Source organism: Triturus cristatus, chromosome 6, assembly GCF_964204655.1.
Source record: "Triturus cristatus chromosome 6, aTriCri1.1, whole genome shotgun sequence".
Taxonomy (NCBI): Eukaryota; Metazoa; Chordata; class Amphibia; order Caudata; family Salamandridae; genus Triturus; species Triturus cristatus.
In genome coordinates this window covers 589,679,732-589,694,400 of record NC_140589.1, presented here as the reverse complement: position 1 = coordinate 589,694,400, position 14,669 = coordinate 589,679,732, and the positions used below count along the sequence as shown (strand labels likewise).

At 46.4% G+C, this 14,669-nt stretch overlaps 1 non-coding gene and 3 pseudogenes across 1 annotated transcript; all 4 read right to left on the bottom strand.

The window, feature by feature from the left end:
* Nucleotides 1–4,688: 4,688 nt before the first annotated feature.
* Nucleotides 4,689–4,870, bottom strand: LOC146817512 (U2 spliceosomal RNA). Its single transcript, XR_014964927.1, has one exon. It is a non-coding gene; the product is annotated as a U2 spliceosomal RNA (small nuclear RNA).
* Nucleotides 4,871–6,143: 1,273 nt separating this feature from the next.
* On the bottom strand, nucleotides 6,144–6,254 carry LOC146817511 (U2 spliceosomal RNA; annotated as a pseudogene).
* A 991-nt stretch (nucleotides 6,255–7,245) lies between these two features.
* On the bottom strand, nucleotides 7,246–7,424 carry LOC146817510 (U2 spliceosomal RNA; annotated as a pseudogene).
* A 6,251-nt stretch (nucleotides 7,425–13,675) lies between these two features.
* On the bottom strand, nucleotides 13,676–13,809 carry LOC146817509 (U2 spliceosomal RNA; annotated as a pseudogene).
* Between the last annotated feature and the right edge of the window lie 860 nt (nucleotides 13,810–14,669).

Genomic DNA, 14,669 nt, shown 5'->3' with positions numbered 1-14,669 from the left:
GTCCTATGAAGGCTTCTTGTAGCTCTTGTGTGTCTAGGAGGGTCGTGTTGAGTTTCCAATATGCGCTGGTTTTGTTTGCCATATTTGGGATTGAGACTTTCGATATCAGTGTTTGGTGGTCCGATAGGCAGCTATCTTCCAAATTAGAGCTGATGCATGTGATGTTCTCTGAAGCTAGGATGAGGTCTATTCTAGATATTGTGTTTCCATCGTCCGATATCCAGGTATAGCCTGTGGTGTTTGGATTGCACAATGTGAAAGAATCTTGCAGGTTGAGGTTGTTGATTATTTCTAATAATTTCTTTGAGGACTTGTCTAAAGAGTAGGTTTTGCATTGTCCTACTCTGTCTGTTTTGTGTAGTATGCAGTTGAAGTCCCCTAACACTATGGTAGGTGTGCATCCTATCAGGAAGTGTTGCATGTTTTCGAAAAGTTCGTATCTCTCGTTTTTTGTGGTTTGTGCGTAGACATTGCAGATACGGAAATTTTGACCCTGGTAGTTTATGTGTAACATAACTGCCCTTCCATGTTCTATATTTTCTTGTTTAGAAATGGAGAAAAGGTGGCTTTTGAAAAGAAAAACTAGCCCTGCATTTTTGTTTCCACCCCCTGACCATATGGATGGGCCCAGGTCCCATTCTTCCTGTAAAAAGGAGTAGTTGTAGTTGAAAGGTAGATGGCACTCTTGCAGGCAAATAATGTCTGCGGTTAGCAGTTTACAATATTCTAGTACGGCTGCCCTTTTGTTGTTTTGTTTCAGACCTCTCACGTTTAGTGTGGCTATTGCGATAGCCATGAGTATATATACGGTGTGGGTCATCATCAAACTTAGTTTGTTTTGTCCTTTCTTTTTTCTATTTCGCTTTGCTTTTCCTCCCCTCTTGGGTTGGAGTTGTCTATCTCTTCCTCGCTACCTAGAAAGGGGTCTAAAAATAAGCTATCTTTTGTGTCCATCTCACTGGTGTGAGACGATAAGGTTTTTTGTAGGGCTTCAGTCAGGCCTGACAAGTTGATGCCTTCCGCATCCTTTAGACTTGCTAGGCTGCTGAACCTATTTGTTGTGTTGTCAAGAGGGATGAGGTCTTCTAGTCCCTCAAATGTGTTTTCGTTATTTTGTGACGCGTTTTTTCTTTTATTCCTGATCTGTGAGGCTTCTTCTGTATGTTGCATTGCTTTGTTAGTTTTCCTTTTTAGGATTCTCTGGTGGGTTCTGTCTGTTTGCGCACAGATTTTTTCATACTCCTTGTCTGCTGCTATTTGATCGTTTGTGCGGGTTTCCTCTATCATTTTGTTTTCTTCCTCTTCCTGATCATTTTGTTCTATCTCCATATCCATATGTTTTTTGATCCTACGTGATTTTCTTTGTTTGTTTGGTAGTGCTTTTTGCCACTCCTCCTCTGTGTTGTGTGTGTCTTCCATTCTATTCGGTGTAGTTGGTGTTATGTGTGTGCTCGTCTCACTGTCTTGTGTGTCGTGTGGTGTTGGTATTGGTAGTGGCTGTGAGATTATTATCAGCTCTGGTTGCTGGCTTTCTTGTGTCTCTGGTACTGTGTCTATTGTGGCGCCACTTTGAGTTATATCAGTGTCGCTTGTACTCGTCTCTGTTTGTGTGGGTGTGGCCTCTTTGTCACTGCCCTGTGTTTGGTGTGCACCTTTCCTTTGTGTTTTGTTGTCTATCTCTCGTTCTGTTTGTGTTGAGAGTGGGCTGGCCTCATCTGTCCTGTTTGTGTTTTCTTTTTCCCCTTCTTTTGTGTTTGGTTTGTCAGAGGGTGCTTGTGCGCTATGCTGACTTTTTAAAGGGCATTGCTTATAGAGGTGGTCTTTTGTACCACATAGGTTGCATTTTTTGGCTGACTCACATTGTTGTGCTTTGTGGCCTTTTCCTCCACAGTTTCTACAAATGTCTCCTGTGCACATTTCTTTGGTATGTCCAAACTGGAGGCACTGCCTACAGAAAATAGGTTGCCCTGGGTAGTATAAGAACCCCCTATTTGGGCCAATTGAGAAGTTTAGGGGAGGGTGTTTTGTCCCCCCTACGCCTGTACTGTCTGGGGCTAGTACCACCATATATCTCCTCTTTCCGTTCCACGCCCCCATTCATTTCGTAGTTCATTTCCTCCCCTGACTTTACTGCAGTATCTGTGCAAAAACATCTCTATCTCGCTTGCTGGTGCGAAGGGATTATACATGTGGACCGTGAGTGGTATTTCCCTGGGCACTGATATTTCTGTGACTATATAACCTTTCATTTCCGGGTGGTTTCTGTTTGTGTTAAGATTGTACAAAAAACTTTGGTATTCAGTTTCTGATCCTACCGTAATGTCAAAGATTCCTTTTTTCCTAAAATCTTGAATGCACTTAGTTTGTGCGGGTTCTTTTTTAAAAATCTGTCTCAGTACAACTTCCATTAAATGCTTAATGCTGCGTCTTTCCTGCGCGTTCTCGTCAATTTCGAATCTGACTGTAAACCTAATGTTTGACATTGGGGTGTTACCTTTTAGTCTTGTTTCGTCTTGGTTTGCGTAGTAGGTGTTGTCACCGGCCGCCGCCGCCGCCGCGTAGGACTTCGGTGCTGCCGTCGCCATGTCGCCTTGTGGGTGTGTGCCCCTTGGCCGAGCACCAGCCTGTGTGCCTGGGGGCTCCCTCTCTTGTGGACCAAAGGGGTTCTCTCCCTGGTTAGCTGTGTTCCCCCTGGCCGAGCACCAGCCGGTGCGCCTGGGGGCTCACTCTCTTGTCACTGCCAAAAAGGTTGATTCCTTTCCGATCGCGTGCCCCCTGGCCGAGCACCCGTGTGGTGCGCCTGGGGGCTCGCTTCTTGTGGGCCAATGGGTTCCTCTCCCTGGTTAGCTGTGTGCCCCCTGGCCGAGCACCAGTCGGTGCGCCTGGGGGCTCACTCTCTTGTCACTGCCAAAAAGGATGTTTTTCCGAACGTGTGTCCCTTGGTCGATCCCCCGTGTGGTACGCGTGGGGGCTCGCCGTTTTCCGTTCTCGAGTTTTGCGGCGATTTATGCAAATTATGGCCGATCGCGGCCGCTCCTCAATCTGCGCTTTTGGAGCGTGCCCCCTGGCTGAGCACCGTCCGGTGCGCCTGGGGGCTCGTGTTTTTCTGCGTGGAGGGCGGGTGTGGGACTGCGATGTGCGATGTCCTTGTCCTCTCTCTGCCTTTTTAAATCAAGCCCAGGGTCTGAATTGTGCCTCGAGGGATTTCCGTTTGGGGTATCCCCGGGCCGAGCACCGTGGTGGTGCGCCCAGGGTGTCCCCACTCTGCGGCCGGTTTTAGGTCGGATCTCTGCCTCCCCCCCTTGTTGTCCCGTATGCTCACCTTGTGCCTGGCTGGTTAGCCAGGGGTTCCTAATAGAGGCGGGAAACTGCGGGGTTAAGTCACCCTGGGCTGTGCACTCTGCTCGTGCGCCCAGGGTTCCTCGGTGTTTGACTCCGTTACCTACAGCTATGTGTAGGTTAAAATCCAGTCACGATTCCGTTATGCAGGTGCTGGCCCCTTCAGGACAAAACCGAGGTCCACGCAGCCTTGCCACGGGCAAGCCGTGGAGCGAAGGCCCAGTTTTCCTCGGGTGTCCCTCAAAAGCCGTGCACCAAGCCTTTTCCTTCCCCCTTAGCGTCACGCAGCCTTGCCACGGACAAGCCGTGGAGCGAAGGCCCAGCAACACACAGGTCACAAGGATCAAGCACCCCCTAGCCAAGACCACAGTGTATTACTACACTTGATCTTAGCCAAAAGGCTGAGAAGCGATAACCAGAATGGTTCCAGAATTCGCACCTCCCGGAGCAATCTCTCTGGCTGACCCGGACCGGGGTCTTCCCTCGCACCGTCGCTTGAGGCCCTTTCGCCTCTTTTTCTGACTCCTAGTGGGAGCTCAGCATGTGCCCATAGAAAGGAGGTCCTGGCCTCGGGCCTTCTCCCGGCTCCCAGAGTCCTCCACGGCTCTCGCCTCGTTAGGCGTCACTTAGCATACCCACGTTGTCCTCTTTCTAGCATTTGCATGCCCCGCCCCTTCCTGTCCTCTGCTTCCAGCCGGCTGGCCGGAAAGCCTGGCAGCCGGGGGATGCTGGGAATCAGGCCAGGATGCCCTGGACAGCTCCCCGACAGGAAGTGGTCGGCGCCTCGCCCTCGCCTACCCGGGACACTGCTCCCCTGTAGCCAAAGGCCAATAGATAAGGCTTGGCCGTTCGGGGACGGGCGGGGCGGGCAAAGAAGGAAAAGGACTCTGTATTTTCCTTCATTGCTCAGAGAAGCCAAGGGCAGTGTCCACTTCTCTGCCTCCCTCCCTCCCTCCCTCTCCTCGTCTCTTTCCGTCTCTACCTCGATCCTACTGACTTGCTGGAAAACTTCCTCAATTCGTTCCCCAGTGAAATGGATCCAAAAACGAAGGAAACTCTGATGCTGGAAAAGCAGTCTACTTCTGACATTTTTCTCTTCCAAAGTGCAGCGTCTGGATAGAGAAGGAAATAAAAATAAAAAAAAGTTCCAGAAAACGTGAAAAATATATAAATAAATAAAGCGCGTTTGCGGCAGATCAATGACATAAATAAATAAATAAAGCAAGACGCGGTGACCAGGGTGGTTTTATTCTCGCGCAAACACAGTAGCGCCACTTTACAGGGTTTGGTAGTGAAACGCTACTTTCGTTTCCTCATCTATCTTTCAACAGCATTGTTTTCCCCTGGTGGGGAAGTGCACCATTCCTGGAGGTACTGCAATACCAGGTTGATGCGTGGAGTGGACAGAGCAAGCTCCTATTCCATCTCCCTGTTCCAAAAATCAATTTAATATATGGTCCCCAGATAGAGGACGTATCAGATATTAAACTGATAAGAACAGATTTTTTTTTTTTTTTTTTGTAAAAATAGTCTTCATGTATAAATATGTTTTGTTTTTCATATACAGTTTAACCAATCCCATTTAGGGTGGTGTACATTTAAACTTGACTAGGTGATGCACGCAGGCAAACCTATCAGTTTTTCCATCGAAATATTGCATTTCTCAGTTCAAAGTCAACATTTTTTCCCTTGTAGTATAGGTGTATTGTTTGGTGACACTCTATTGTCGTTGAGGAGTCCTAATGCTTGTAGCCTTTGAATTTTTTGCTTTGTTTTGGACATTTCTGGCTTGTTATTTTTGTTTCTAGGTTTGTTTAGCTTTTTTTCTATTTGTCTCCCTGGGGGCCTTTTTGCTGTTCCTGGTGTCTGGGTCTTTATTCTGTTCTCTGGATCTGACTCTGAGTCTGTTCCCCTGTTTTCCCCTTCCTTCATTTGTTCAGTTTGTGGTTCGGGTTCGCTGGGCTGGCTGATGTGTGTGTTCCCTGTGTCTGGGCTGGGAGTGCGGGGGCTCTCTTGACTCTCTCCTTCTAAGGTTCCGTCTATTGTTCCCTGTTGTGTCTCCTCTGTGTCTGTGATGTCTATTGTTGCAATTTCTATGTCTTCTAATTCGTGGTGTACTATGATGTTTATGTTGGTTTGGTCGTCCTTCTGTGTTTCTTGGATTGTTTGTGTTTGTGTGTCATTTTCTTGTGTCTGGGGTGTTTTGTCTATGTGTGGGTATGTGACTTGTTGTTCCAGGGTGTCTGTCTTTTTTCTATCAGTTCCCTTGCTTTCCCCTCTATCTTTTTCTGCTTCTTTTGGTTTTTCAGTTTCTATTTTGTCCTTCTGGTTTCCTTTTTCTCCTAATGGTTCTCTTATGCTAGGCCTTTCTCTGCGCGGGCAATTTTTATATAGGTGGTTGCTCTTGCCGCATAAGTTGCATTTTTTGGGTGCGGTACAGTTTGGGGCTGTGTGTCCCTTCCTACCGCAGTTTCTACATATATCCCCTAGGCACCATTCCTTAGTGTGTCCGAATTGAAAACATTCCCTACAGAAATTGGGCTGTTCCGGGTAATAAAGGAAACCCCTGTTTGGGCCAATTGTGAAATTGAGGGGTGGATGTTTTGTTCCCCCTATCCCTTCCTCATCTGCCTCTAGGATACACATGAATCTCCTCTTCCCATTCCAAACTCCCCATTCATTTTGTAGTTCCCCCCCTCCTCTTACAGACTGGCAGTATCTTTTCAGGAAGTTTGCTATGTCTGATGGGGATGCGAAGGGGTTGTACATATGTACCGTGATTGGGATTTCCCTGGGTGTTGCTAAGGGGGTAATGGTGTACCCTTCTAACTCTGCATGGCCTTTGTTTACATTGAGATCAAAACTGATAAGAACAGATACTACACTTGATGTTAGCCAAAAGGCCGAGAAGCGATAACCAGAATGGTGCCAGAATTCGCACCTCCCGGAGCAATCTCCCTGGCTGACCCGGACCGGGGTCTTCCCTCGCACCGTCGCTTGAGGCCCTTTCGCCTCTTTTTCTGACTCCTAGTGGGAGCTCAGCATGTGCCCATAGAAAGGAGGTCCTGGGCTCGGGCCTTCTCCCGGCTCCCAGAGTCCTCCACGGCTCTCGCCTCGTTAGGCGTCACTTAGCATACCAACGTTGTCCTCTTTCTAGCATTTGCATGCCCCGCCCCTTCCTGTCCTCTGCTTCCAGCCGGCTGGCCGGAAAGCCTGGCAGCCGGGGGATGCTGGGAATCAGGCCAGGATGCCCTGGACAGCTCCCCGACAGGAAGTGGCCGGCGCCGCGCCCTCGCCTACCCGGGATACTGCTCCCTGTAGCCAAAGGCCTATAGATAAGGCTTGGCTGTTCGTGGCCGTTCGGGGCGGGCAAAGAAGGAAAAGGACTCTGTATTTTCCTTCATTGCTCAGAGAAGCCAAAGGCAGTGTCCACTTCTCTGCCTACCTCCCTCCCTCCCTCCCTCTCTCTCCCTCCCTCCCTCCCTCTCTCTCCCTCCCTCCCTCTCCTCGTCTCTTTCCGTCTCTACCTCGATCCTACTGACTTGCTGGAAAACTTCCTCAATTCGTTCCCCAGTGAAATGGATCCAAAAACGAAGGAAACTCTGATGCTGGAAAAGCAGTCTCCTTCTGACATTTTTCTCTTCCAAAGTGCAGCGTCTGGATGGAGAAGGAAATAAAAATAAAAAAAAGTTCCAGAAAACGTGAAAAATATATGAATAAATAAATAAATAAATAAAGCGCGTTTGCGGCAGATCAATGACATAAATAAATAAATAAAGCAAGACGCGGTGACCAGGGTGGTTTTATTCTCGCGCAAACACATTAGCGCCACTTTACAGGGTTTGGTAGTGAAGCGCTACTTTCGTTTTCTCATCTATCTTTCAACAGCATTGTTTTCCCCGGGTGGGGAAGTGCACCATTCCTGGAGGTACTGCAATACCAGGTTGATGCGTGGAGTGGACAGAGCAAGCTCCTATTCCATCTCCCTGTTCCAAAAATCAATTTAATATATGGTCCCCAGATAGAGGACGTATCAGATATTAAACTGATAAGAACAGATTTTTTTTTTTTTTTTTTTTAAATATACTTTATTTAAAATTTGTTAGAGCATATATACATTTTAACCAATCCCATTGGGTGGCATACATTGTAACCTGTGTAGGGGGTGCACGCAGGCACCTGCCTACCGGTTTTCCATCGAAATATTACATATAATGACTCTCACTTTTATTCTCAAGTGAATCTGTGTTTATGCGACCCATTCTGCCCATTTCTTTTGTTTCCATCTTTTTTCTGCTATGTCTTTCCCTTGGTGTTTGCTATCAACATAGTAGAAAAGCATGATTTTGTCTAGGCACATGTGTATTACATCTTTTATTTCCAGTGTTTTATGTTTAAAGAGTAGTAAGTTTCTTGCACCCCATAAGCTCTCTTTTGCACTACTAATTATTTGCCATAGGGCCCTGTCTTTATTTTTTGACAGATTTTCCCCTATTCCATACAATATGAGTTCATAATTTAGACATTCAATAGTGGTTATGTGTTTAATAAACATTTGCATTTTATCCCAAAATTCTGTTGAAAAGTGGCAACTCCATAAAAAATGTCTTATTGTCTCTTCTCCTGGGCAGCCTGGTCTCGGGCATCGGGCTGATTTGGCGAGACCCCTCCTGTGTTGAAACGCTTTAACGGGTAAGGCATTAGAGACTGCTAACCATGCAATGTCTTTTTGTGCGTTTGTAATGTCAAAGTGGTTAGTCTTCTCCCAAACTCGTTTGGAAAGTTTTTCTGAAAGATTGTTGACCATCTCCATTTTTTCCAGGTGCTGGAGTTCGTTCTTCAGCAGGATTCTTGATTCAAAGCAGTTCTTACTCACTTCTAGCTGTAGTAACATTTTTGTGAAGGGCTCCAGGCAGGCGTAGAGTTTGTTTGGAAAGAAGGCAACCGGTAATGCATTGTCTCTTTGTAATATCTTGAGTTTGTAGAAGATGTCTCCTGCGCCATAGCGTACATATTTTGCGGCAATGTTCCTATTCTCACGTATTGCCTTTAGGCAGAGGCAAAAATAGTTCGTGAAAATATATAAGTACAAGTTTGGTACCCCTTTCCCCCCGTTCTTTGTGTTTTTGAAAACCATGGTTCTTTTCACCTTCTCCATTTTTGAGTTCCAAAAGAAAGTGAACAAATTCTTTTGCAGTTGTCTAAGTGTTTTTTTGTCCGGTGGGTATATTACAGAGAAAAAAAGGATGAGTGGTAGGATGACCGCTTTTATAACCATAGTTTTCCCGGTCATGGATAGGGCTCTTGTTTTCCATAACCCTAGCTTTTGGTTAATCTTGCTCTGGACGGATGGCCAATTATTTTTTCCTTCTGGATCCTGGGAGAAAGTGATTCCCAGGATTTTTGTGGGTTGTGTTGTCACTTTCACTTCCAATTTTGCCAGATGATTCCATCTCCCTATTGCGAGACATGTGCTTTTCTCTGTGTTAAGGAGTAAACCTGAAGCTTGCGCAAAGAAATGTGTATGAAGGAGTACACGTCTGACCGAGGGAGGGTCTGGGCACAGCACTGTGACATCATCCATGTAAGCGATGCATTTTGCTTGTTTCCCATCCGCCCCCGGTACAAAAATACCCTTAATTACCTTGTCCTTTCTTAGTCTGCAAAGTAGTGGTTCCAAGGCGCAGACAAAGAGAGCTGGGGACAGGGGGCAGCCCTGCCGTACTCCCGATTTTATGTGCACTTCTTCAGTTAGTGACCCATTAACTATAATTTTGCTGGTTGCGTTTTCATTTAACCTTTGAATCATTTCCATGAATTCTGTTGGGAAACCCATTTTCCTTAACACTTTGAAAAGGTAGGTGTGTGAGACGCTATCAAAAGCTTTTTGTAAGTCCAGTGATAGTATTCCTAGCGGGTTATCTTCTTCTGTAGCTCTGCTGATAGCGTCTCTGATGGTGATGAGGCTGTCCCAGATCTTCCTGCCTGGGACTGCACAGGTCTGGTCTGGTTCAATTAAAGTTTTTAGAACCCTCTTTATTCTGTTTGTGATAGCTTTGCTATATATTTTGCAGTCTACATTTAGCAAAGTTATCGGCCTCCAATTTTTGATGTTTTTTAAGTCTCCTTTCTTGTGTATTAATTTTACTGATCCTTGTGTGAAAGTGTGTGGGAAATTTTTTTGTTCTACCCCCTGAGAGATTGTTTCCATTAGGTCTCTTGCCATTGCTCTCCAGAAAGTTTTATAAAACTCCCATGGTAGGCCGTCTTGGCCTGGGGCGGAGTTTTTTGGTGCTTTCTGTATGATATCTAGGAATTCTTCCCCTGTAAAAGGTTTTTGTAAAAATGCTTGTTCTTCTTGGGATAGACCTTTATCATAGTATTCCAATAGTTCATCGCTCGCTGTTTCCTCAGAGCTTTTTTTGTCGAAAAGTTTGGAGTAGAAGGTGTGTACTATTTCTTCCATTTCCTTTTGACTATTGGATGTATTCCCTTTTTCGTCTACCAGCTCTTCTATGAGTGCGTGATTTTTGTGTGCTTTTTTGAAAAAGAATGAATTGCACTTTTCGTCCTCTTCGAACTTGAGGACTCTTGAATTAAAGATAGTCTGTTTTACTTTTTTGGTGAACCAATTTCAGATGTCTGTTTTGGTTTTGGTGATTTCTTCTGAGACTTGTACCCCTGCATCTTGTAGTTCACTAAGGCTTGCAAGGGTGTCTTGTAATTCCTTATACTCAAATCTTTTCTCTTTTGCTAATTCTTTTCCTTTTTGTGAAAAGAATTTTTTTGTTTGTATTTTGACATATTCCCACCACTTTTGCAGTGATGTGAATTCTCTTTTTTGTTCCCTCCATATCTCATATTTCTGTAAATAATCTTTTTGAGTCTCTTGGGATTGAAGTAGTGAGGTGTTCATTTTCCAGTAGGTGCTGTTTTTTTTAGTCATGTTAGGGATTAATATTTCTGTCATCAGAGTTTGGTGGTCTGATAGGCAGCTATCATGTAATTTCGAGTTGATGCATTGGATGTGTTGTGAGACTAGAATCAAGTCTATTCTAGACACGGTGTTTTGATCGTCTGAGATCCAAGTGTACCCCGTGGTATTTGGGTTGCAGCATGTGAAAGAGTCTTGTAGTTTTAGGTTGTGTATTATCTCCAGTAGTTTTTTTGAGGATTTATCCAAAGTATATCTTTGGTTTAGTCCTACTCTGTCATCTGGATGTAGTATGCAATTGAAGTCTCCTAGTATTATCGTAGGGGTGCAGCCTAAAAGGAAATGCTGTAAGTTTTCAAAAAGTTCATGTCTCTCATTTTTTGCCGTTTGACCATAAATATTGCAGATGCGGAAAGATTGTCCCTGATACATTATGTGTAGCATGACTGCTCTCCCATGCTCTATGTCTTCTTGTTGTGTAATGGAGAAATGGTGGTTCTTAAAAAGAAAGGCTAAACCAGCATTTTTATTCCCCCCCCCTGACCATATGGAGGGTCCTAGGTCCCATTCTTCTTGAAGGAAGGAATAGTCGTAGTTGAACGGAAGGTGACATTCTTGCAGGCAAATGATGTCTGCATGTAACATTTTGCAGTATTCTAATACCGCTGCTCTTTTACTAGCTTGCTTTAGCCCTCTTACATTTAGTGTGGCAATTATGATTGCCATAATTATGTATAGGGTGTGGGTCATATGAAATCCTAGTTTGTTTTCTCCTTTGTATTTCCTTTCGTGTTTTCATTTTGAGACGTTTCTCCTTTTTGGTTAGAGTTACCGATCTCTTCCTCACTTCCTAGAAAGGGGTCTAGAAGTAACATGGCTTCTGTATCCATCTCACTAGTGGGAGATGATAAGGTGTGTGGGAGGGCTTCAGACAAACCTGACAAGTTGATGCCTTCTGCATCTGTGATACCTGCCAGGCAGCTGAACCTATTTGTGGTATTGTCAAAAGGTGTCCAACCCTCTAATCCCTCCAGAGAGTTGTCAATTTTTTGCGTAGAGCTTTTCCTTTTATTTCTAATCTGTATGGCTTCTTCTGTGTATTGTAATGTCTTGTGATTTTTCCTTTTTTGGGTCCTTTGCTGGTGTCTCTCTGTTTGCTCAAAGATTTTTTGAAATTCCTTGTCTGCTGCTGCTTTGTCATTTGTCATAGTTTCTTCTATCATTTTTTCTTCCTCCTCTCCCTGCTCCATTTGTTCTATTTCTATATCACTTTGTTTTTTATTCCTTCTTGATTTCCTCTGTTTATTTGACAGTGACTTTCCCCATTCTTGATCTGTGGTATGTGTTTCTTCTATGTGTTTTGGTGTGATTTGCGTTGTGTGTGCTTGCTTCACTGTCTTGTGTGCTGTTGTGTTGCGTGTCTAAGGGTTGTGAGATAATGATAATCTCTGGCTGCTGACTTTCTTGTGTTTCTGGTATTGTGTGGAGGGTGGCGTTGCTTTGAGTTAAGTCTGTGTTGCTTGGGTCTGCTTCTTGGGTGTGTGCTTCCTCTTTGTTTTCACCTGGTGTTGCGTTTTCCTCCCCTTTGTCTGTCTGTGTGTCTGTCTGTGGGGTGGTTTCGTCTGCTTTTTGTTTTCCTGTCTCACTGTTTTCCCCTTCCTTTTGTGCCTGGCTAGATGTTTTTTGCTTGTCTGTTGGTGCGTGTGTACTATAGTATGTTTTTAAAGGGCATTGCTTGTAGAGGTGGTCCTTTGTTCCACATAGGTTGCAATTCCTTGCGACTTCACATTGCTGAGCCTTGTGTCCTTTCATTCCACAGTTTCTGCAAACGTCTCCAGTGCACACCTCTTTTGTGTGACCAAACTGGAGGCACTGTCTGCAGAAAATGGGTTGCCCTGGGTAAAACAAAAATCCTCTGTTTGGACCAATCGAAAAGTTTAAGGGTGGATGTCTTGTCCCCCCCACTCCTGTGCTGTCTGTAGCTAGTACTACCATGTATCTACGCTTGCCATTCCAAGCCCCCCATTCGTTGCGTAATTCATGGCCACCTCTGACCTTGCTACAGTATCTTTGTAGAAAAGTTTCTATCTCCCCTGCTGGGGTGAAAGGGTTGTACATATGTACAGTAAGTGGTATTTCCCTAGCTACAGTTACAGCTGTTATTGTATAGCCTTTCATTTCTTGGTGGTTTCTATTTGCGTTTAGGATATACAAGAAACTTTGATATTCAGATTCTGACGCTAATGTAATGTCGAAGATGCCTTTTTTTCTAAAGTCTTGAATACATTTCGTCTCTGCTGGTTCTTTGTTAAAAATTTTGCGCAGTACTACCTCCATCAGGTGTTTTATGCTGCGTTTTTCCTTTGCCTCTTCATCTATTTCAAACCTTACAGTAAATCTAATTTGCGACATTGGTGTGTTACCTTTTCTGGAGTCTTCGTGGTTCGATTCTCCTGCTGCTGCAGCGTATGATTTTGGTGCTGCTGTCGCAATCTTGCCTTTGTCTGTGGCGTGTTGCTCCCCGAGGGGGGCGCGGTGGGCGGGGGGGGGGGGTCCCCCTTGTCCACGTTCCGGTCGGTGTGTCTTTCGTGGAATTTTCGTGACAGCCTGTGTCCGCTGTTGTCTCCGTGATGCCAATGGCCAAAAAGAGCGTTCCTCTGTGCTTTGCGGCGCTCTTTGTAATCCAATGGCAAAGTGCTTTCCCTTGTTGCGTGCCCCCTGGCAGGCACCTGCCTGGTGCGCCCGGGGTGTCACCGAGGTGTGGTTCGCAAAAAATGTAGCCGTCCGCTCGCTAATCCTTAAAGGGTGGCTCTCGTGCGTAAAAATCCGACTCCGATCCTTGGAGTGTCCCCGAGCCGTGCACCTGCCTGGTGCGCCCGGGGTGTCTCCAAGGTGTGGTGCAAAAAGGAAAGTCGTCCGACCTATGTTTCCCTTCTGCTCTGCGGTGCGAAAAAAGGCCGGGTCTGGACCTTGGAGTGTCCCCGGGCCGAGCACCTGCCTGGTGCGCCCGGGGTGTCTCCAAGGTTACGTCCGAAAAGTGCCCAACGTCCGTTCTCTGTTTCCTTGCTGCCCGTGGCTTACCTGGGTCAGCGGGTCCGTCTATCTGAGTGACCCTGGGTCGAGCACTGTTCTAGTGCACCCGGGGTCTCTCCGTTTTCCCAAAAGATCCAAAAATATCCAAAAGCACCACGCAGCTATGTGCGGGTGCTTTCTACGATGAAGGTGCGGGCCCCGTGAAGACAAAACTGGTTTCGACGCAGCCTTGCCACGGACAAGCCGTGGAGCGAAGGCCCAGTCTCCCCCAGGTGTCCCTCGAGAGCCACACACCTGCCGTCACCTTTCACCCCTGAAACTGCGCAGCCTTGCCACGGACAAGCCGTGGAGCGAAGGCCCAGCTATCTCTAGGGATCTCGGTTTCAGCTGCCCCCTAACCAGATCCAAGTGAATTACACTTGATCTTAGCCAAAAGGCCGAGAAGCGATGACTGATAAGAACAGATACTACACTTGATCTTAGCCAAAAGGCCGAGAAGCGATAACCAGAATGGTGCCAGAATTCGCACCTCCCGGAGCAATCTCCCTGGCTGACCCGGACCGGGGTCTTCCCTCGCACCGTCGCTTGAGGCCCTTTCGCCTCTTTTTCTGACTCCTAGTGGGAGCTCAGCATGTGCCCATAGAAAGGAGGTCCTGGCCTCGGGCCTTCTCCCGGCTCCCAGAGTCCTCCACGGCTCTCGCCTCGTTAGGCGTCACTTAGCATACCCACATTGTCCTCTTTCTAGCATTTGCATGCCCCGCCCCTTCCTGTCCTCTGCTTCTAGCCGGCTGGCCGGAAAGCCTGGCAGCCGGGGGATGCTGGGAATCAGGCCAGGATGCCCTGGACAGCTCCCCGACAGGAAGTGGCCGGTGCCTCGCCCTCGCCTACCCGGGACACTGCTCCCCTGTAGCCAAAGGCCTATAGATAAGGCTTGGCCGTTCGTGGCCGTTCGGGGACGGGCGGGGCGGGCAAAGAAGGAAAAGGACTCTGTATTTTCCTTCATTGCTCAGAGAAGCCAAGGGCAGTGTCCACTTCTCTGCCTCCCTCCCTCCCTCCCTCCCTCCCTCTCCCTCCCTCCCTCTCTCTCTCCCTCTCCTCGTCTCTTTCCGTCTCTACCTCGATCCTACTGACTTGCTGGAAAACTTCCTCAATTCGTTCCCCAGTGAAATGGATCCAAAAACGAAGGAAACTCTGATGCTGGAACAGCAGTCTCCTTCTGACATTTTTCTCTTCCAAAGTGCAGCGTCTGGATGGAGAAGGAAATAAAAATAAAAAAAAGTTCCAGAAAACGTGAAAAATATATAAATAAATAAATAAATAAATAAATAAAGCGCGTTTGCGGCAGATCAATGACATAAATAAA